General features: G+C 41.3%; 1 protein-coding gene across 11 annotated transcripts in view; it reads left to right on the forward strand.

The window, feature by feature from the left end:
• The window catches only part of PHACTR1 (phosphatase and actin regulator 1), a 600,452-nt gene that overhangs the window by 249,888 nt on the left and 326,745 nt on the right, over positions 1 to 23,819 (forward strand). The gene's annotated exons all lie outside the window — the stretch shown is intronic.

Raw genomic sequence — 23,819 nt, forward strand, 5'->3', positions numbered from 1 at the left:
ATATGAGTTGAATGTATCTGATAGAAACAACTCTTTAGAAAGGGGCCGGGCACGGTGGCTCACGCCTGTAATCCCAGCACTGAGGGAGGCGGAGGCAGGTGAATCACTTGAGGTCAGGAGTTCAAGACCAGCCTGGCCAACACGGCAAAACTCTTGTCTCTGTTAAAAATACAAAAATTAACTGGGCGTGGTGGTGCACGCCTGTAGTCCCAGCCACTGGGGAGGCTGTGGTACGAGAATCGATTAAACCCAGGAGGCGGTTGCAGTGAGCCCAGATCTCACCACTGCACTCTAGCCTGGGTGACAAAGTGAGACTCTATCTCAAAAAGTAAAAGAAGAGAAACAACTCTTTAAAGTGGTACCGTTATCCTTTAAGAGGATATTTGAATATCAGAGTTGAAAAATGATCTTAATCTGAGGTTCTTAAATCTTCAAAACCATGGATCACACTTGGGAAGCAAAAAGACTGTGGATCATGAATTTCTAGTCTTTACTATAGCTCTCTTACCCCCATCTCTTTTGATGCTCAACAAACAAAACTGAACAACAAAACTAAAAAGCAAAACTAGGTTTTTCACTAAAGCCCATACTTGAAATGTAGATGCTATAGTATGATAAATATTCAGAATATAAAAGAAAAGCTCATAGAACCCCTTTTTAAGGCCATGGAAGTCCTCTGAGAAAGCATTGCTTAAATAATTAATATCAGCAGAGTGAGTTCTTTTATCTGGATTTCCATCTGTTGAAACTTGCTAGAAACCTACTTTTCTGTACTTGAATAATATCATGAAGACTGAGATTCATAAGGATGACCTCCAGATACTACAAGGCTCATTCATCAGTGACTCCCAAATCACAGAAGATAACATGATGCTCAAAATAGTTTTGGTTTTGAGTGTGTTGCCTTGCACCCTAATTTTTTAAAATTTGCTCATCCTCATAGATCATGGTGCCCACATTTTCCATACCAAGGACCGGGACTTGTGATCTTACAGAGGACTTTTATGTTGCTTTCAGCATGAGAGACAGTTTGAGAAATGCAGCTTGGATACCAGGTTTTATTCATTTCTAGGATAGTCCAATAGTTTATGAGACAACTGGTAAAATAGGACAGATTTTGAAATTTCAGTCCTTCTGGAAATCAAGGTGCTTTGATTAAAAGCATAGGTTTTTGAGTCAGCTTGACTGGGGTTTCCATTCCGATTCTGCTACCTTTTCAGTGAGTGGCACTGAGCAAGTTTATTGACCTTTCTAAGGCTCGATTTCCTTATCTGTAAAATTGGAGAGTAATAGCACTTTACCTCACTGGCTGTATGGGAAGTAAATTATATAGGACATTTCATAGCACTGTTCTGGCACACTTAGTGCCTTTAAAAGTACCTGCTATTATTGTTGTTATCATTTATGGTATGTAGTGACCACAAAGTACTTGAAAAATGAAGTCACTTTTTCCCTTGAATGTGCCAGTGAATAAAAAGTATATGTGAAACTCTAGCTCATATTTGTGATCCTGCAAATATTTTGGAATTAATTCAATAACACTTGTATTCTGCTACATGAGAAGGCATGTTTGTCCCCGTGTTTTGGACAGAAGGATAAATTTAACTGGTTTAAGCTAGAGAGGGCAGCAGCAGTAGCACCAGATAAGCAACATTTGTCTGCACTCTACCACTGGGTCAGAGCGACCCCACACTGGGGAGGGTTCAATAAGGACAAAGTAGCCCTTATCTCTGGACAGCCCCAGACACCTTCTAATGGATGTAGTTTGGTGTGGCAGGTTTGATTTTCCTGCCTCAGCCATACTATAAGTTGTGATTCTGCCCTTTTCTCATCCTGAATCTGATGGGCTTAGGGCTCCTGTAGGTTTCTACCCCACTTGGAAAATTTCTGCAGATGGGCTGGAGTGGTCCATGACTGTACACTTCCAAGCCTCCACTAGGGACAACACAGAATCTACCACCCTTATATGGCCCCTTAATGACTGTGTTTTTGTTTTCTTTTTGCAGTCTTCTAACATAGGGATTTAATGCCTCCCATAAAGCAAGCTCCTGATCATATACTGTAAAGTCCAAAGACAGTAGCATAATTACTTTAAGGGGTTAAGATGCCAAAGGCCGTTACTTTGGCATTCCATGGGTATTCGGCTTCCTACACAGTTCAGGATTCACAGTTGTAGGGAAAGGATTTCATGAAAGTTCTCTAGGTGTAGCTTGAGCTTCTCTAGGAAACTAACTGGATAAAAAATCTCTCCTGGAACTTGTCCTAAAGAAGGCAGAGTGAAAAATAGTGTAGGGTGTTTTCTTCTAAGAAATCCATCACAAAGATAACACGAATGTCTAAAATTAAGAGAAACAGAAAAAATAATCCAACAGAATACAGAAAGATGAGACATACATTTCAAAAACAGTTGAGATGGAAAAACACCCAAACCTGGATATATTGTAATGCTAGTGGGAAAGAAGAAGGTGTGGAATGTTGGAGAAATAGCAGGAAAGTGGTATTGAAAGACTTGGTTATAAATTCATCTGCCCTGGGTGAATCATTCAGTTGAGTCAGTTTCTTCACTTACAAAATAGTAAAAATAATTCCTACCCTACTGTCAGGGTGTCAAAGAGGAACATACGATATCCTATGTCCAAACTGAAAGGAAGACAAGAACCTACAGTACAAACTTGTGTTAACAACTATTTGGGATTTAAGAAATTGATCTCCCAAAAAAGGAGTATGTGTGTTACTGAAAACCAGGATTTTCTTGTAGATAGTAATGGAGAAAATCACCTTAGGTAGTCCAGAGCTAATGTGTTAGTTTGCTAAGGATGCCATGACAAAATACGACTAGATGGCTTAAACAATAGCCATTTATTTTCTCACAGTTTTGGAGGCTGGTAAAGTCGGTTTCTCCTGGTCTCACTCCTTGGCTTGTAGATGGCCACATTCTCGCCTTGTCTTCTCATATGGTTGCCCCTTAGTCTGTGCGTGTGTGTGTGTGTGTGTGTGTGTGTGTGTGTGTGTGTGTGTGCCCTAATCTCCTCTTTTTTTTTCTTTTTTTTTTTTGCTGTTTTTTGTTTTTGTGTTGAGGCAGAGTCTGTCTCTGTCACCCAGGCTGGAGTGCAGTGGTGTGATCTCAGCTCTCTGTGGCCTCGGTCTCCTGGGCTCAAGTGATCCTCCCACCTCAGCCTTCTGTGTAGCTGGACCACAGGGGTGTGCCACCACCCCAGCTAATTTCTTTATTTTTAAATTTTTTTTTGTAGTGACAGAGTCTTGCTATGTTGTCCAGGCTGGTCTTGAACTTCTGGGCTCAAGTGATCTCTCTTCTTGGCCTCCCAAAATGCTGGGGAAGCCACTGTACCTGGCCCTAATATCTCCTATAAAGACACCAGTCATATTGGATTAGGCCCCACCCTTAAGATCCCATTTAACCTTAATCAAGTCTTTAAAGGCCGTATCTCCAAATATGGTGTCATTCTGAGATACTAGGGCTCAGGGCCTCAACATATGAATTTGGAAGGGAGCACAATTTAACCCAAAATAGCTATCAAGTTAATTAAGAAAACTAATTAAAAGATGCATTCTTCTTGTTTTAGGAATTGATCAGATCTGTTAGGGAACATGGTACCTCTGTAGAAGAAAATGGTATCTCCAGACTGCTGTGAGGAGACTCTGTGAAAGGCAGCCTGGTAGACCTGGCCCAAGCTTCCAGAGAAGCCTGGCTTCCTAGAGTATTTGAACCATGAGACAAAGGGAGGACCTTGCTTTATTGACTTCCACTTGGGCATTCCGTCAAAGCACTGGCAGATTATACCTAACAAGTTTGCAGCTCTGTGGTGACAGCTGTTCTTGGAGGATGGATTTAACATAGTTTTGAATTCGATGTTCCTTTAAGGTCAAGAGGATTATGACATGTCTCTTTTTCCCCACTTCCTTTCACTATTCCATCACTTAAAGGAAGATTAATCCTATCATCCAGGTTCCTGCCGTGTTCTGCAGAATCTTGCATGCTCTTCTCTGTTTCTTCATTCAGTCCTCAGTTCTCCCTGTCCCCATTCAGCATGAACAGTGATATTCAACGACATGGTTACTTGAAATACACACACCTAAGCACATGCATGCACACACATACACACTGATTTATATATTTTTGAAACAGGATTGGTCAGTAGAGAGGAAGATGATTTACAAGTGGTATTTACAAGTGACTTCCTTTCTAAATGTTGGATCTCAGAATTCAGAGAAAGAGATAGGAAGTCCAGCTCATAGCTGAGGTATTCTCATAAATACGGGAAGTGCAGGGGAACTGACGCCTATTCCAAATGAACAGACATGAAAAGGCATGGACAAGAAAGTAATAACAAGAGTGGAGCAGGCGATTTGCAGGTACACACAGATGAGGGTGAGCCTGTTCACTGCTTCCTCTTCCCTCCACAGCTGTACCATTAGCGGGACCATTTGCACGCTCTGTAAGGCATAGACCAGTTTCCTGGTAGCAGCCTACATGCTCCATTCAAACAGGAAAATGCAACATAAAGGGGGAATCATACAGGCAAGATGTGTACTTTGATTTTCTTTTCAAAAAACAACTGATGATGGTGAAAAATTATATTCACAGGAACAAAGCAGCACACATTTAGTAACTTGTAAAACACCCTGTCACGTCTTTCTTCATTAAAAATACGGTATGCCTCCAATGCCCAAGAAGGAAGTATTCGTTCCCTGGGGGGCATTATGATCTCACCTCCTGATTCTCACAAACAAGAATGCACTCAGTTATGAGTAGACAGACTTACCCTTAGATCACGCTCCATTTCAGAGGCAGAGAAGTAATAGGTTATTGTATAAAATTAGTTTGCCCAAGCTTCAAGCTATTTAGCTGCAGTGGTCTCACCAAATGTGAAGTGCTCTTGTCATTGTTATTAGAATGAGGCTGTTGAAAGACCCTGTGATGTAATTCTGAGTATGTTGGCACCTGTATTATTTAGCTCTGATTTCATGACTTGCCCAAAAAAGGACCTAGAGGCTGAAAATGTTAAGGACAAACATTCAGGAATAAGTCACCAAACTTTAAGAAAATGGGTTAGTATTGGCTCCCTTTGGCTTTCATATAAACTAGGAACTCTTTTAAAATTTAAAGTTGGTTTGTTCATATGTAGAATTTCTCGAGTAAAAAAATATGTTTTTATAAATATCATGTCTTTTTCAGTCAGGCAAAACCAACTACCTTGTGAGTATTTTTATTATTGTATTTAATCAGTAAGCATTTATTATCTGCTGTACTAAGGACAAGGTATTGTGCAAACAGTTTCACAGTATATGAGAAAAGGAATCAGACCTACTCATACCTATTCAAGGGAATAAAAAATGTACATAAAAGTTTTAACAGAATATAGAAAATGACAGCTTCCATGAGAACAGAAAAAAAAGATTATTGAGGATGATAAGAGGGAGATGTTTATTCTGGCTAGAAAAGGCTTTAGAGATGTTTTTAATCTAAGAGTCTTGAGAGCTGAATAGATATATTTTAATATAAGAAAATGGGGAAGGAAGGAGGGTGGCAGGAGGTATTTTCAAGAAAGGAAGGAGGGGAGGTGGAATGCCAATTCATAGGGAAGGGCGTGCCTGGAGTGTACCTGAGGCATGGCGGCCAGGCCAGTTTTGTCGGAGGAGAGGGCAGAGAGAAAGGGATCTAAGGTAGATGCGTTGAAAAGAATTTGAATACCAAGCCCAGAAGCGACGTGGTCAGAGCTGAAGTCTATGTGTAAGGCAGAGTGAACGGAGAGGGAGATGGGGGCACCATCAGTTACAAATGCAACTGCAATGGTGGGGAACATAATGGTAATAAATAATAATGATAATAAATAATAGTAACAGCTCTCACTTGTTGAGTGCCTAGTAGTTACTTCTTAGATTGTGTCCTTTAATCTGCACAGCAAGCCTGTATGGTAGGTAGAAATACAGCCAGTGCTCATTTTTCCAAGGTCTGTTAGGTACAAACACAGTCTGCCCTCGATATCCGTAGGGAATTGGCTCCTGGATGCTTCCACTCTCTCCTGCAATCCCCCAAACCCTGCCATGCTCAAGTTCCTAACATAAAATATCAGGAAATATATATTCCCATATAATCAATGCACATCCTTACACATAGTTTAAATCATCTCTAGCTTACTTATAATACCTAATAGAATGTAACTGCTATGTAAATAGTTGTTATACCATATTGTTTATCAAATTTGTGTTATTTTTATCACCATATAGTTATTTGTTATTTTTGTCTGACGTTTTCAGACCCCCCACGGATTGAACAGAGGGCTGACTGTACAGCCAATCTTCATTTTTCTTGGATTCTGCTTTTGCAAAATTTGCCTACTCACTAGAATGTATTTGTAACCCCAACATCAATCCTTGTGGTGCTTTCACAGCCCTTCACAGACATGTGCAGAGCAGCAAAAATTTGAGCTGAGATGGAACAAAGCGAGGCTCTGCCTCCTTGTTTGAGGTCTCATCCTGTAAATATGTCCTTTTTGCAGTCTATTTTGTACTACCTTTTTTTTTCCTTTTTCTCTTTTTTTTTTTTTTTTTTTTTTTTTTTTGCATTTTGGTACTTTTTTTGGTAGTTTTGCTGTTTAGAATGGCCCCAATCATGCTGAAGTGCCATGCAGTGCTCCTAACTTCGGGGAGGCTGTGACTTTATGGAAAACATACAGTGAGCACGGCTCAGGCGTGAGTGATAGTGCTGTTGGGCATGTGACTTCAGTGTTAATGAATCAACAGTATATGTTAAATCTGGTGTGGCTCAACAGAAACAAACAGAAAACCAAAGGTGTGTACAGGTGGGCTGGAAAAAACATGCTCACAGAGACTTCGTCTTGCATTTCCCCCAGTAGCAATGGTTCAGCATTTGCTAATTCAGTGCTCACAGTGACTTTATGAGACAAAACGGCCATAAATGGTGAGAATCCATTAGTTATTTACTTCCCACAGAGAAGGAAACTGAGGCTTGGAAAAATGAGAAACTTGTTGGAGGCTGCACAGCTAGCATGAACTGACACTGATATGTCATAAATGGCACACATTTCAAAAGACGTTAATGGGCCTGGACATGGTGATGGCAAGGAATGGAAGACAGGAGGCAAAGTGTAAATGATTGAGGGAGTAGAATCAATAGGCTTTGGTCACTGACTGCACATGGGGAGGGCTAAGAGGAGGAAGGGGTCCAGGAGGACCCTGGAGTCAGGTGGAGGTGATGGAAGGTCGAGTCTGGAGGGCCTGAGGGTCAAGGTTCCAGGGAGGATAGGCAGCAGCTCCAGCAGCAACTAAGGACTGAGGCTGGTGGGGCAGATGGGCCAGCTGTTACTTCCTGAGCACTCACTATGTTCTAGATGCCCCTGAAAGGCTCTAGCAAAATGATCTCATTAAATCTTCATGACTCTATGAGAGAGAGGGACTATTATACCCATGTTACAGATGAGGACAGTGAAGCTCAAAGACATAAAGTAACTTGTCCCTGGACATCCTGCTGATGTCCACAGAACAGGGAACGAAAACACAGGCAAAGGGATCCTGGCTAGTTGTGACCACAGTGAGACACTTTGGAGTTTCAGATCTTGGAGGAAGAGAAACATTGCTATTATGATACCTGACCTTGTTCTCTAGTTTCTTGTTTTTAATTTTACTTTTTCCATTATTCTCCTTATACCACATATTTTTCTACCTTCATGTTTCTGTTCAAATTCTTTTCTCCCACAGGAAGATTCTTCTCTCCTAGCCTTTAGGTTTTCTTTCTTTGTTTTGTTGATATTGCAAAAGGGTGATTAAAATTATTTGGTAGCTGAAAAAATTGGACATTTTAGTTGTGTTATGTTATATTGTGCTGTTGAGTGAAAATATGCGAGCATTTCAGTGTTTCCTAGAGTATAACATATATTACTAAGAAGTCACTCTTGCATTTCACATTAATGGAGCTACAGGTGACTTACAGATGTGCTCATTAACAAAGGAGAAGCACAGCTATGCTGTTTTTCTACTAGATTTGTATAACCTGGAACAGAAAGATATGGTTTGCATTTTACATTTCATCTCTGATATAAATTATCCCTGAACCTTTTTAAAGACCTGAAGTCTCTTTTTACATTTCCCGAATTTGTATTGCTGAGTATTATTTGCCCATGTTCCTGAGCTATTACGAAATTAAATAATTCTCAATACTTAGATATTAAGGGACATTCCCACAGCCCTCTTAGTAGTACTGTTCTTATGGATAAAAGTGTTTCCAAATACAACAAATGTTTCATCTTCATTATATTAAAAATTGTGAGTAATACGTAATAGGGAAAAACTCTTTCTTGTTTCTAAAATGGCCCTCCAAAATGTACAAGGAGGTGAGCATTCTTTCTGACCACATGGAAGGTGCTCTCTCCCGAGCTGTGGAGCTCCATTAAAACACCTATGCCCACAGAGTTCAAATGCTGAGGATTGCAAGAAGAAAAGTAAGCTTGAATCTTTGTAGATAAGTGGAAAGGAGTTCTCTTACAGGGGAGTTTCTATTCTTTGAAATAACCCAAGTCTGAAACCCTTCATTTATAAATTAAAGAATAAACCTGCTGAACTATGCTGAAACCGGGAGACAAAAGTGGTGTTGCTGGCAACCGTGCTATGTACTCAGTCAGCTGTCACTCTTAGGTGAGTAAATTCTGCATGTGTGTAGAGACCTGGTAGTTTAACAAAGGCTAGACCAAGAAACCTTAAGAAATCTTTGTCCTCTTCCTTAACTTCCATACTCTATAAATGGAACTAGGAAAAGTCAAGCCACGTTTGATTTCACAAACACTTGAAACCATCTTTCAAGTTTCCTAGACAGAATCAAGTCCAAAGTGGGCTTTGCCAAACCCAGGGGAAATTCACTCCATATGTTTCTGATTCATTTATAGTTTAATCATCAAAATAATGTTTTGCAAGTACTAGTTTTGTCCAAGAAAGCTTTTATGAGCCATTTTGAAACACTATCTTGAAAACAGATAAGTTCTGTTTGGCCAAGAGCTAACAGACACCTGAGCACAGGCTCTGGAATTGGTTGCTGGGGCAGAAGCTCTGGATATCGAGGTTTCCAGCACGGCAGAGCTGGCTTCATCATTCCCTCAGGGAGTCTGTGTTGTGTACCCTCTGTACTCACCAGAATTATAAAACTCTTTCAGGGAAAAGAACCCAAGGGAAAAGTGACCACTGGCTTTCATGATGTCTGCTCAGACTCATCACCCTTCGTGGAATCTCATGCCCCCTTCCCCACATTCCATTTGCTAAATGATGGCTCAGAGATAACTTCTCTGCTGAAATCATCATGTTAGAATCGCAGCTCTTAAAAGGCTAAGGTAAAATTTCACAGAGGAGCCTGGAAAACAGCAGCTTCAAAGGAGTGGCTGACTCCCGGAAAAGGAAAAGAAAAATTCCCTTTCTTTCTGAATTTCTTTAAATTCGTTTTTCATAGCAAAATACACATAACATGAAATTTAGCATCTTGGCTATATTTAAGTCTTCAGGCTTGTGGTATAAAGTACGTTCACAGTCCTGTGCAACCATCACCATCATCCACTCCTCACCAGAACTCTTCATTTGCAAGAGTAAAACACTGTGCCCATTAAACAGTTACTTTTCATTTCCCCCTCCCTCCAGCCCCTTGCAAACATCATTCTACTTTCTCTTTGAATTAAGGAGTAACTAAATTCATCTGGTGACATGAGCTTTTTTGTCACTAAAATACGAAAGGACTCTTGTTGTGTGGATTCTTATACAAGGGATATTGGAGATATAGTAGGAAAATGTCTTTGATGAGAATTGTATAATTGACACAAATGGACTCTACTGATCCCCAGGCAAATCATGAAACTAGAGTTCAGTGAAGGCATTTCACCAGGGAGTTCTGCTGCTGTGTTGCTCTTTTGATGATCTGATAGTAAAAATGTATAGAACCTTCTTTTTAAAAAAAAAAAAAAAAAAAAAAAAGTGGTTGTCAAACTTTAAAATGCGTTAGAATCTCCCAGGGATCTTGTTAATCTGCAGATTCTGATTCAGCAGGTCTGAAGTGGGGTGTGAGATATTACATTTCTAACAACCTCCCAGGTGATAGTAATGCTGCTAGTCCAGGCACCACACTTGGAGAAACAAGGTTCTAGAAGAGTGGTTCATGACCTTTGGCAGCCTTTTAAAAATTCTAACTCAAATATTCTGGGTGGGATTTGGGCCTAGGTAATTTTAAAGTACTTCAAGTAATCCTAAAGTACAGCTAGCATTGAGAACCTCTGACCTGGGGAAATTGAGTTAATATTTTTAGTCTGCCTCTCTTAAAATCAGATATCTCATCTGAGTCATTGAGTATTAGATTGCAGGGAATTCATACTTGACTTCTCTAGTAAGAGCCTTAAGTGGCTATTTCTGTGTTCCTGATAAAAGAAAGAGCCGAATGCTTTAGATTCCAGATATGCTAACTACAGAGCTGACATTCAGCTATGAAAACCTAGCAACCTGTCTTGTATTTTCACCCCTGCAGAGGGTATTCCTAGGCCGGATATGGTGACTCATGCTTGTAATCCCAGCACTTCAGCAGGCTGAGGTGGGAGGGTCACTTGAGCCCAGGAGTTTGAGACTGGCCCAGGCAATGTGGTGAAACCCCATCTCTACCAAAAATATATATGCTCAGATACTTAAACACATAATTGAGAACTCAGAATCTTGCGCTAAAAAAAATCAAGAGAAAATGTTGTCTGAAAAATGTTAAGAACAGGCCAGGTGTGGTTCATGCCTATAATCCCAGCACTTTGGGAAGCCCAGACAGGTGGATCACCTGAGGTCAGGAGTTTAAGACCAGCCTGGCCAACATGGTGAAACCCCATCTCTACTACAAGCACAAAAAATTTGCCAGGTGAGGTGGTGCACGCCTACAATCCCAGCTCTAAGGATGCTGAGGCAGGAGCGTCACTTGAACCCAGGTGGTAGAGATTGCAGTGAGCCGAGATCACGCCACTACACTCCAGCCTGGGCAATAGAGTAAGACTCCGTCTCAAAAAAAAAACAACAAAAAACAAAAAACTCACAAATGTTAAGCACAAATGTTACAATCCACTTGTCTCCAGCATTTGTTTATTAAAATAAATGTAATATTACTTCTGCGGAACATCCGATTCTGATTTTAGGTGCATCCTGATGGATCTTCTTGGATGGGTCATTTGCAAAGTGCACCTCTTAGAAGCTGAACGTGCTGTCTGTGGTTGAGGTAATCAAATACTGTGGACTTAAACATTAGAGAATTCCTGCCAAAGACAATTATTTCAGTTTAGTTTAATTGAGATGAAACTTCTCTTCCTCACAATAATTAGCCAACAGGAGCAGTTATTTTTTAAGGCCACTTCTAATTTCTGATAATAAAACTGTGGCAACATAAAAAAGAACATATCCCTGTTTATTCTGGAAGATGGATGCAGACCCAATTTAGCTAATAAACACATCAACTTATTGAAATATTAAACCCAAAAGAAGAATTAAGTGCACAGCAGTATTTTAGAACTTAAATTTAATTTGCCAAAAAGCCATTCTTATTCACCCCATCTCTTTGCCAATAGTATTAAAATGGCAGGCTTTAATTAAAAATTAAAATTAATTAAAAATTAGAATGAAAGACGTTGATGCCATATAAACATTTCCCATTTTATGCTGTGGGTAGCTCATGTACATGAGCCGAAGACTGACCAAAACCAATCATCATTGCAAACGTCTTCTTAGATGTTTTCTCCGTAAGCTAAAACTGTGTAGTAGTGATCAGTATTAGACTGGTAGTTAATAGAATAGACATGAACAGGACAGACTTGAAGAGGTATTTCCTGTTTTTCACTGTAATACCTGTTTTGAGATCTTGTGTGCTCTGTCCTGGTCCTTTGAGCTAACGTAACCCACTCATGTTCTAGGACTGAGCAGCACAAAGCAGCCAGAGCTGGAAGAAACAAATCAGGGTCCCTCTTGCTTGTTTCCTCTCTGAATCCATTTCCACCCAACACTAGCCCTAGGACCCAGGCCATCTTTCTTGGCCTTTTTTGAACATCATACTTGTCTGTGTTCTTTTTAGTACTTAGAATTCAGCTTTTCTCATAGATTTAGGGTTTTCCACCCTTAAAAGGGGCTTAAAATATCCCCTACTGCCTCCTCAGCTGGGAACTTCCTGTCCCTGCCCCTTAGCCCCAGGAAACCCATTCCCAGTATAACAACAGTAGCCAGGCCAGGCCAGCAACAATTACAATAAATGATCAACAAACCTGGGGTAAATGAAACTAAATGAATCTGGCCTCCAGGTTACTGAAGACACCTATGTGGGGCTAAAAGATGGGAAAGAAGAGAGGCCAGTGGGATGCAGGTGCCCTTGTGTGCCTGAGGGAACCGATGGCCCCCCCGAATTTGGGTTCAGGCATATTCTTCACTAGAACACCTGGCCGCTTCTCATCACTGGGACTAGAGTTTTGAAGTTGAGGTTTGGGAAGGTGGCATGAGGAGGGAGACCTTTAATTTGTATATTCTTGGCCAGGCACAGTGGCTCACGCCTGAAATCCCAGTACTTTGAGAGGCTGAGGTGGGTGGATTGCCTAAGGTCAGGATTTCGAGACCAGCTTGGCTGACATGGTGAAACCCTGTCTCTAATAAAAGGCGTGGTGGTGGGTGTCGGTAGTCCGAGCTACTTGGGAGGCTGAAGCAGCAAAAATTCCTTGAACCTGGGAGGTGGAGGTTGCAGTAAGCCGACACCATGCCACAGCACTCCACCTGAGCAACAGAGTGAGACTCCATCTCAAAAAAAAAAAAATGTATATTCTTTTAAAATCATGATTTGAAAAGGCACACTTTAAATTTAAGTTCCCTGTAATACTAGAAGCTCTGATGAATATAATCTAGTTCCCTTGAGGGTAACTTTCAGGTGCACCCAGTTTTTACTTTTGAAGGGAAAAAGGGTGATGTGAAATTTTGAAGAGCTGGCCAATAACCTCATCAATTTGCTTAGATAGTGCAGTTTTCTTCTTGAAGCAAGTGTGAACCACATTTGGATCCTATCTTAAAAAAAGAAAAAAGAAAACAATGCCTAAGATTGTATCCACCGCAGTTGCTGGGAGAGACCCCGTAATTCTCAGAGCCAGAGATTCTGTTCAGTTTTTGATGTTTGATCGGATTTTTAAAGTGGCTGCATTTTCACTAAGGAGGTAGGCTAAAACAAGGGAGTAGAAAACTGCTAATAAAAACGAATTTTGTAATAACAAAGGATGGGCAGGTTCACAGCCAGGCAGAAATAATAGCAAGAATGAAGGCAAGAAAGGTGGTGAGAAATGTAGAAAATAAGAAGCAGAAGGTCATCCCCAGAGCCTAAAGGGGACGGTCAGGAGCCCAAAAACAAGTGCAAGAAGACAGGAATTACAAAAGCCTAACCAATTCCCTGCAATAGAAAGAAGCAAGCCAAAACTGATTAAGAGAACCAGTAATAAGACAAAAACTAAGGAGCCACGGCCAGCTCTCGAGCCATTCTTGTTTGAATAGCCTGGGAACAGTTTCGAAACACTGATTATAGGCTTCATCCTAGGCCAGGTGAATCAAAATGTCTAGATGTCAAACATGAGGATCAGAACTTCCTTTAAATATCTCCCAGGTAATTCAAATGCACATCAAGAGCTGAGAATCCAGGACTGGCCTAACCAGGAAGCCTGTGTTGTACTCTCTGTTAGGACAATAGTTTTGAAGATGGACATTCTATAGCTGGCTTCACTGTCCAGCTGCCACCCACTGGCCACATGTGGCCAAAGAGAACTTGAAATATGCCTTGTCCAAATTGCCATGCACTGTGTTAAGTATACACTGGATCTTGAAGACGTAGTATGAGAAAACAAATAAGAAACATCTCAATAAATTTCATATTAGCTATATGTCAAAATAATATTTTGGATATATTGGGTTAAATAAAATATTTCAAAAATTAATTTAATCAGTTTCTTTTTACTATTTTAATGTGTCCACTAGAATACTTTAAATTACCTATGTAACTTACGCTATATTTCTATAGGACTGTGCTGTTCGAGAGCCCACAGGTAAGACCACAAAGCAAGAGGAGACCATAGGAAAAGCATTTTTTTGATACTGATTTATTGTTTAGTTTTTGTATTCAAAGATATTGTTTAAGGCCCAGCGTGGGGGCTCACACCTGTAATCCCAGCACTTTAGAGGCTGAGGTGGGTGGATCATCTGAGGCCAGGAGTTTGAGAGCAGCCTGGTCAACATGGTGAAACCCCATCTCCACTAAAAATACAAAAATTAGTCAGGTGTAGTAGTGGTACCTATAATCCTAGCACTTTAGGAGGTGGAGGCGGGCAGATTACCTGAGGTCAAGAGTTCAAGGCCAGCCTGGCCAACAAGGTGAAACCCTGTCTCTACTAAAAATACAAAAATTAGCCTGATGTGGTGGGCACCTGTAATCCCAGCTAGTTAGCAGGCTAAGGCAGGAAAATCGCTTGAACCCAGGAGGTAGACATTGCAGTGAGCTGAGATCATGCCACTGCACTCCAGCCTGGGAGTGTGTTGTTTTTTAAAGGATCTGTGATATCTATTTTGCTCTAGGGTTGTTCGCTTACTGCCAGAGCTGTAAATTGTCAATGTCAAGGCACCAACGGAAGATGAACAAAACCAGAGGCCACGAGACAGGCTTGACTGTTCTGACCAAAGCCATGGTGCAAAGAAAGGAGATTATTTATTGTTATTCAAGAGCCCTGGGTTCTAATGGGTTGTTTTTTCAAAGGTGGGAGAACTAACCATCTTTAAAAAATAAAAAAACAAACAAACATGTATCTTGGGGGTTGAAGAGGCTGGGATTTTTTAAAGCTCCTTTTCAGGGTCTTCCTATATTTTCTCATCTCTTCTTGACCAGTGCAAACAATACCATTCTTTGTAACTCCAGTCACTTTCACATACTATATCATCCTCTTAATCTTTTGTACTCTTATTACACTCAGCATATTACTGTGGATTTTTTCTATCCTTCAATTCATATCTCATGACAGTCTTCTGCTAGAAGCAGTATTTTAGTTCACAAATGTCCCAGACTGTTAACCAGATTTGTCTCTCTCACAGAGTAAAATCTTGGGGGACTCAGGATGTCGTTCTCTGGTATTAACTATTCATGTGACCTTGAGGTCAGTTTGTCTAGATCTCAGTTTTTCCAAATAAAAATCAAATTCACCAACATTGTCTAATTGGGTGGCAATTCAGTTGAGGTGCCTTTCAATTCCAGTCTCATATACTCGGAACATTTGGTGGATACAGGAAGTATGTGCTGGGTCTTGGGATTTGGGGTTTCCAAAAAGCTGACCCAGAGATAAGATTTTAAATGCAAGCAATGTTTTGGGAGGTACACACAGAAAATACCAGCAGGGATTTGGGAAAGTTTGACAAAAAAGAGAAGAAAGTAAAGAATGTTATTTTCAAGCTAGAGACCACTGTGTGAAACATAGGTGCAAGTTATTCCAATTTAAGTGTGTGGAAATTGGGGCACTGACTTACTTCCTCTCCATCATTGGTTGATCACTGCTTCATTGAGCATTGTCTCCCATACTCCCATGGTCAGGGGGAAAACAATCCTCTGCATAGTTGTAGATGTTCCTAATGATATTCTAATTAGGGAAGTAAGCGCCATTGGGTTATGGATTGAAGGAGTGTTGATTCTGTCTATTACAATGAGTGTGTGAAGTATGGGGGAAGTCTGGGAAATGAATAATAAACTGGGAAATAGTAAAGCTGGTGGCTTGGTGTTTTGCATTCTTTTAAACTTGCTGTGACATTTCTAGAGATCACAAGGCATTGTTCTGCAATGCTTAGCAGCATAAACATGCTACCTCCACGATGGACATGGACCAGAAAATTAATTTGCAGCTACACATTACAAAAGAGTTTACAAAGATCCTGACCAGAGTGAAAAGGGTGGTATGTTAATAAATTATGGGTGTTCTATATTATTTATATGAAAATACTCTTAAAACTTCAGTCTGCAAAAATCTGCAATGAAATTTTTTCTCTGTATCCATTATTCAGAAATGGCATTAAAATGTTATAGCACTATGACATTTTAACTAACAAGAAGCTCATTTTTAATTGCTTGGTATAGAAGGTTCAGTTTGGCCAAAAGCCTTTCTTTATGTATTTTGAGTCTTTCTTTTCTTTTTTGAGACAGGATCTCACTCTGCCACCCAGGCTGGAGTGCAGTGGTGTGATAACTGCTCACTGTAGCCTACGCCAACCAGATTCAAGCAACCCTCCCACCCCAGCCTCCCGAGTAGCTGGGACTACAGGAACACACCAACAAGCTTGGCTATTTGTAAACTGTTTTGTAGAGACAGAAGCTCACTAAATGTTGTTGCCCAGGTTGGTCTAATTTCTGGTCTCAAGTAATCCTCCTGCCTTAGCCTCCCAGAGTGCTGGGACTACAGGCAGGAGCTACCATGGCAGGCCAAATCTTTCTTTAAATGCACAGTCAGTGCTATAGGTAAAATGGGCCAATTGGTCTTATGATCATCCGTTGAAAAGTTTTGGCATTTAGATGTGCTTCTAGAAATATATGGGGTGGGAGGAATGGGATAATTCAATTCCTTTTCCCCCTTGTGAACTTTATTTCTGAGAATTCAACTTGCCAACATCTATGAAAAATAGAAGAGACCTAGCAATCAATCACTGGGGAAGGGGGTGATGGAAGGGGAAGGAGACAGCTGGCCAAGGAATTCTAAGCTTCAATCATTCTGTAGTTCAGAGCAAGAGAGCAGGATTGCTGGCTTTTCGATTTCCTTTGAGAGGTAGTGTGTGAATAGCATATGGAATATTCTAATAAAGTCAAGTATAGGTTTAACTCCTTTAGGAAACAATCAAGCAGGTAAAACATGAAAGTCCTAGGGTGAATTTAGAATAAAAAGGGACCTTGTAGAGCATCTGATTCAACCGTTTCATTCAACTCAAGAAGAAACCAAGACCTTGAAAGTTTCAGAGATTTGCCCACCAGTACTCCAGAACTTGTGGACTGAAGTGTTCTCATACATGTCCAGTGCTCTTTCCACCCCACCCGACTGCTACGATCTTCCCCCCTCATCAGCAATGTTACTTTCTGTGATTTTAATTACTCATAGCCAACCACAATCTGAAAATGTTAAATGGGAAATTCCAGAAATGAACAATTCATAACTTTTATCCGTTTACTCTATCCTGCCTGGGTCATGGATCATTCCTTCATCTGGTGTCTCTCCCTGAAGGTGCTTCCCACCTGTGAGCCACTAAGTAGCTGTCTCAGTGATCAGATCAACTGTCCAGCTGTCACAGTGCTTGTGTTCACATAACTGATTTTACTTAATTATTCTATTTTATTATAAGTAATAACTGCTAATCTTTTACTGTATATAATTTATAAGTTGAATTTTATAGATATATACGTATAGGAAAAAAGGTATATTTAGGGTTTGCTATGATCTGTGGTTGGTTTGTTTTTGAGACAGAGTCTCACTCTGTTGCCCAGGCTGCAGGGCAACAGTGCGACCTCAGCTCACTGAAACCTCCGCCTCCTGTGTTCAAGCAATTCTCCTGCCTCAGCCTCCCGAGTAGCTGGGATTACAGGTGCCTGCCACCACACCCAGGTAATTTTGTATTTTAGTAGAGATGAGGTTTCACCATGTTGGCCAGGCTGGTCTTGAACTCCTCACTTCAGGTGATCCACCGGCCCCGGCCTCCCAAGGTGCTGGGATTACAAGCATGAGCCACCATGCCTAGCCAAAGATGATCTGCAGCTTTAGGCATCCATTGAGGGTCTTGGAATGTACTTCCCTGCAGATAAGGAGAAGGGTGCTCCTATATATTGCTGCTGTTCCTGTTCCTCTTCCTCCTCTTCCTCTCTTTCTCTCTCTCTCTCTCTCTCTCTCACTTTTTCTCTCTCTCTCTTTCTCTTTCTCTCTCACACACACATACATACAAAACTCATTTAAACAGGCATTTGACTTGAAAGGAAAACTATCTAGAACCCATTTCTTTTAGCTTATCCCTATATGTAACTGCTTCACACACACTCCCCCAAAAAGTTATAAAGTTATCCTTGGCTTTACAAGGATGGGAGTAAAACACTGGGATCCTCCACTCAAACAAGGTCTGCAAGGATTTGTGTAACTCATTTGTTTAACATTGAGAGCCCAGTAATTAGGATAATGTAAGGATTGAAGTTAAATGAGCATGCCGCTAATGGAGAAAGGTGATTTTTCATGGAGTCTTTTTCTAGAACTTTTTCTAGATCTCCACCTTGAGAAGCACTGCAGGCCATTTAGCTTTAAGAAGGGAGGGAGCACCCTTCCTGTGTGGCTCTGTGCTGCTTCCCTCAGCTTCGCTTTGCCTTGTCTGTTCCAACGTCTTTGTCATTTAACATCTCTGAACCTCAGTCTCCTCTGTTGAGAAAACATTTCTTGGCTGGGTAGATCCTGTTTTGGAGGATGTTTTCCTAAGGAAAAATATGGAAATACCTGATTTTGAAAATGTAGGAAAAACATGTGAACACATTGCTAGGTCCTCTCCCAAGGCTTCAGAAAAGGGCCCGGGCCTAATTCCAGCTCCCGTATCTTCAAGGTAAATCTGCCTGTGCGTTTCAGCATCCTGCACGATATTTCCTTCCATCTCTAGGAAGCCAATCGCATTCTGCCCAGCCTGGGTTGGAGCAGCGCCCTTGTCTAGGAGCGCTGAGTCCTATCCACGCCACTGCTCCATCTCCAACTGGCTGCCGGAGTCAGTGTTCAAAATCTGAATCTCATCATGGCACCCCCTTGTGCAAATCCTCCCTCCCTGATTTTCCACCATCTTAAGGATAATCACTAATTCCTTAGAAAGCCATCCAAGGCCGTCTGGGAGGGTCCAGTCCTTATCCTTCCAATACTCACTCTTGCCAGGCTGTCAGGAGCACGTCCACACCCCAGCCACCCATGCTGTCTGCCATTCCACGCAATCAGGGCTCTCCTGCCTCCATGCCTGCTGTCCTGCTCTGCCTCCTCACACTCTCTGTCTGTCTTTTGTTGTACTCTAGGTTCTGGGGTACATGTGCAGATTATGCAGGATCGTTGCATAGGTACATACATGGCAATGTAGTTTGCTGCCTCCATCCCCCCCATCACCTATATCTGGCATTTCTCCCCATATTACCCCTCCCCAACCTCCCCACCCCCGACTATTACTCCCCAGCCCTAACCAAGAGACCCCAGGGTGTGATGCTCCCCTTCCTCTGTCCATGTGTTCTCATTGTTCAACTGCCTATGAGTGAAAATATGCAGTGTTTGATTTTCTGTTCTTGTGTCAGTTTGCTGAGAATGATGGTTTCCAGACTCATCCATGTTCCTACAAAGGACACAAACTCATTGTTTTTGATGGCTGCATAGTATTCCATGGTGTATATGTGCCACATTTTCCCTGTCCAGTCGATCATCAGTGGGCATTTAGGTTGGTTCCAGGTCTTTGCTATTGTAAACAGTGCCACGATGAACATACGTGTTCATGTGTCTTTATAACAGAATGATTTATAATCCTTTGGATGTATACCCAGTAATGGGATTGCTGAGTCAAGTGGAATTTCTATTTCTAGGTCCTTGAGGAGTTGCCACTCTATCTTCCGAAATGGTTGAACTAATTTACACTCCCACTAACAGTGTAAAAGGCGTATCTCTTTTTTAAGACTTTGTTCCCAAGTCACCGAATAGCAATGCGTCTCTGTGCTCCCCAATAAAAATAAGCATTCCTTCCCTCACCACACACTGCGTCTTAACATCTGGAATACGTTATTGCTCTCATGAGCTTCTCCCGCTACAAAACTTGACAATAGTCACATATGTCTTCTTTGTATTTGCAGTGCCTGCTGGGACAGTGCTGGCTCATAGCTGATGACACGTGTTTGTTGCATGGGGTCAGCTTCGTATTAACTCCTTACTTACCATGGCAGTATCAAGTCTCAAGGGAGAGAGTGTTTTCCAACTTTTCAGAATGAAATTGAGTGCTAACAAGATATGAAACTCAGAATGCCTCCATCTGCTGTTTGACCACCAGGATCATTATAGATTTTAACTGGAATACTCCTATTGATCACTGGGCTTGGTCTTCTGTGTTTGTAGACCTTCACAGCAGGAATAATAAGGCCAGCTGGTAAAAGAGGAGGGAGATGCTCCTAGCACTGTCTTGTCCTTAATATGCTAAAAATGATTGCTGATTTTAAGGTCCTTTCTTTAGAGGAAGCTGAAGAAGAGAGTGGCCAGGAGACCACTCCCCTCCTGCCTCCAACCCAGCCACTGAGTGTATTGTCCCTGGTGGGCCAGGGGCTGTGTTCGGCAGAGACTGTTGCATTTATCTTTTTTCAGGTGCAGGAGTGAGAGAGTGAATTCTGCTCTCTTTTTGCTGCTTGAAAATTTCACCTGGCCCCTTGTTCTTCACTTTCAGCGGATTGCCTCTAATCATTATTATAATCATTAAGCATGTCTCTGCATTCATTAGGTCGATCTTTGAACATGGCAGTGCTGCACCAGGCATTGAACAAAGGATGCGAGTCAGCCAGCAGATTCTACTTTCAGGAGTTCACAGTGCACATGTGGCTATGAGAGAACAGTTGGTGCAGTCCAGAGACCCTGCCTGAGCTCTGTTTTGCAGTTGGCAGTGGGTCTCTAGTGGTCTGACATTCTGGAGAGACTCTACTCTCATCCACAGAACAGTAGAATACCCGATTTGAATGCACCTGCAGGTTTTCATTGCTTACATTGTGTTGTTTTGTGATGGCATATGCAATTCGGATGCACCTGCACATTTTCATTGCTTGCATTGTGTGATTTTTGTGTAACTTTGTAGCATTGTGAGCCTCACACACAGGCATTATTGTTTAGAGAAACATTTCTTTTCTATGTTTATATGAGGAGGAGATCCAATGCAGTGAGTTTTCCTTTAAAGAAAATGACCCCCCCCCAAAAAAAAAAACCACACAACAAATGTTACAGTGTATTTGGGGAATACTGTAATCCACCATGATTCTTTCTAGAACAAAATCAAATGCTAAAGGTTATCTCATCCTTTAGTTGTTGAAAACCTGGTAAATAACACAGTTTATTTGGAATGACTGATTTAAGAAGACCTGCTTTTCATCCAGAATATGGCTCTCTGAAATGTTCATTTTTGTTTACATAAGAATGAAATTACTCTCACAATTAGCACGCTTTGTTGTTAGCCACAAGTGGAGATAGTTCTCTTCACAGTATATAGAAATGTTCAATCTACTGATGGGAAAGCTGATGACTAATTATGAGATCCTGGACAAATTATTGAGTTGTTTTGTGTCATAGCAAAAGGAGGGTGGCGTAAGTTCTCGAGTAACAATTTTTATGTAGTAGTGAAAACTTGTTATTCTAAGTGCATACAGAAAAAAAGCATGGAGAGAGAGAAAGAGAGAGAGAGAGAGTGTGTGTGTGTGTACCCACACACGTACACACATGCGTGTGACAAATGATACATGCTGAAAGGCTTATTATTTGGCCTGTTCCTTCCTTTTTGCTCTTACACATTCAGCTTCCCAGTGGCCTTCAAGTGACCAGGGTGAGAGAAGGATTCACTGTCTCCCCTCATCACCCTCCCAGACCTGGACTCAGGGCACCAGGGTCTGGAGTGTCAAGTGTGTCCCGCACAGGTGAGATGATATGTTCCCGGAGGCCAAATGTGTTTTGCCAAATAGCACAGTGACTTGCACTTACCCAGTATTGCCCAACAGACATTGAAATGAATGCATAGGAGAGTCAGGGGTTAAAATTGCTGTTAGTTTACATTCACTATTTTTAAGTCACAAACAGAATGACTTCCGTGTGTGATTGTGGCAAGAAGGATAGGATGAAGTGGGCAGTTTGAAAAAAAAAATTGTCTATGAAAGCTAGTTGAGACTCCCATGTCCCAACTCTTAGATAAATTATTTTTACTCCATTCTAGAGACACCGGTGCAGACCAAAGACAAAGACAGCCCGGAAGGGAGATATCCTTGCTGTTATTTATATATTTTTATGAAGTCTCTCCTTAGTCATATTTTCATTTTTCAGAAATTCCGAAGTAGGGCTGAATCTGCCTACACGATTTCTTTAAAATTAAACTTGTGCATCAGTATTCATAGCTCCACCTACTCTTCCTCCCATTTTTGAGGTGTATGCAGGTTATACAGATGTCTGGGGGTACTTCCATTCTTCTTGACATAAACCTGGCCAGCTTCCCTCAAGATAACTGGTGGGATTGCTCACCAGACAGGGTTACAAATCAGAAGTCTTCGGCTACGCAGCCTGTAGCAGTCGACTTATTCCTGCACCATTGCATTTAATTTATCTTCTTGCGTGAGTGCTGCATTGAGGAAACTGGCCTTTTGAATAGGTGAGTGTGACTAGAATTGCTAGGAACTTCGTAATTTTTTTAGAGCTGATTTCATAAATATAATAGTATAAAATACTGGTGAAAAAAGTAATCCTAAAAAGGATGCTAAAGACAATAGCATAAAAACTCTTCCCCATCCCTGCCTCCAATGCAAAGCAAGCTAATGGGAACTGGCCAGCCGAATGTCTTACTACTGATATTATTGTGTGCTTTGGCATTTTATGATTACTATCGTGAATAGAAAGAAACCTTTACGTTAAATGAAATAGACGATAATTCCCTTCTTTCTCCTCTTAGAATGTGAACAGTCTGAGAAAATCTCACATTGGAAAGATTTTTATCATGCTTACCTAGGAAAAATTCCACAAAGCATCCCCAAATGTATACACTTTTCTTTACCTATTATTTGAATTTCCAAATCTTTTTTCCAAGTTAAGAAACTTGAAGTTTTCCCACTCAGAATTTTACCACTGGATCACTGTCTTGATCCATATTCATTTCCCATCCTCAGTCAGGCACAACATGACCAGTGAACTGATTGAACCAGGAAGTCTCTGAATTAAAAGGAAAGCAAACTTCTGGGTACTAACTATATATAAGTGGGCAGTTTGTAGTAGGTAGCTTAAATGTATGCCTCAGTGCATCTTGGCATATATATTTTTACATGTAGTTTCAGTATTTTCTGCTTTATTCCCAGGGCCTAGATCAGGTTCAGATGAGTTGGCAGTTACTTGAACCCCATCAAATTGTTTGTGTCTCCCAAATCCACTGGGGCTTGCTAAGTGCCTCTCTGTGACCAGTTTGTTTGTTTTTCTTTTTGAGATAGAGTCTTGCTCTGTCACTCAAGCTGGAGTGTAGTGGCATGATCTCGGCTCACTGCAACCTCCATCTCCCGGGTTCAAGAGGTTGTCCTACCTCAGCCTCCAGAGTAGCTAGGACTACAGGCATGCACCACCACACCTGGCTGATTTTTGTATTTTTAGCAGAGAAGGGATTTCACCATGTTAGCCAGGCTGATCTCAAACTCCTGACCTGAGGCAATCTGTCCACCTCGACCTCGCAAAGTGCTGGCATTACAGGCGTGAGCCGCTGTGCCCTGCCTGATTTCTTGTTAGACTTTTCTGCATCTTTTTTGCTTACTCTCTTCCTTCCCAAATCCCAGTGAGCCTCTTTAACTAATGATCTTTAGAGGAGATTGGATGTTTCCATATTGACCTGAAATTCCAGAACTGAAACAGGTAAACTGTAAAGTTGCTTTTCACCTAATCGGGGGGTCTTAACATCCCCATTCTTAGGTTTTCCTCATGTGACTTCCCCCAAGTTAGCTGGCCCCACCTGGAGGCTCTCCACAGGTCCTGACAACCCCTAATACT

This window comes from Saimiri boliviensis, chromosome 4 (genome assembly GCF_048565385.1).
Source record: "Saimiri boliviensis isolate mSaiBol1 chromosome 4, mSaiBol1.pri, whole genome shotgun sequence".
Taxonomy (NCBI): Eukaryota; Metazoa; Chordata; class Mammalia; order Primates; family Cebidae; genus Saimiri; species Saimiri boliviensis.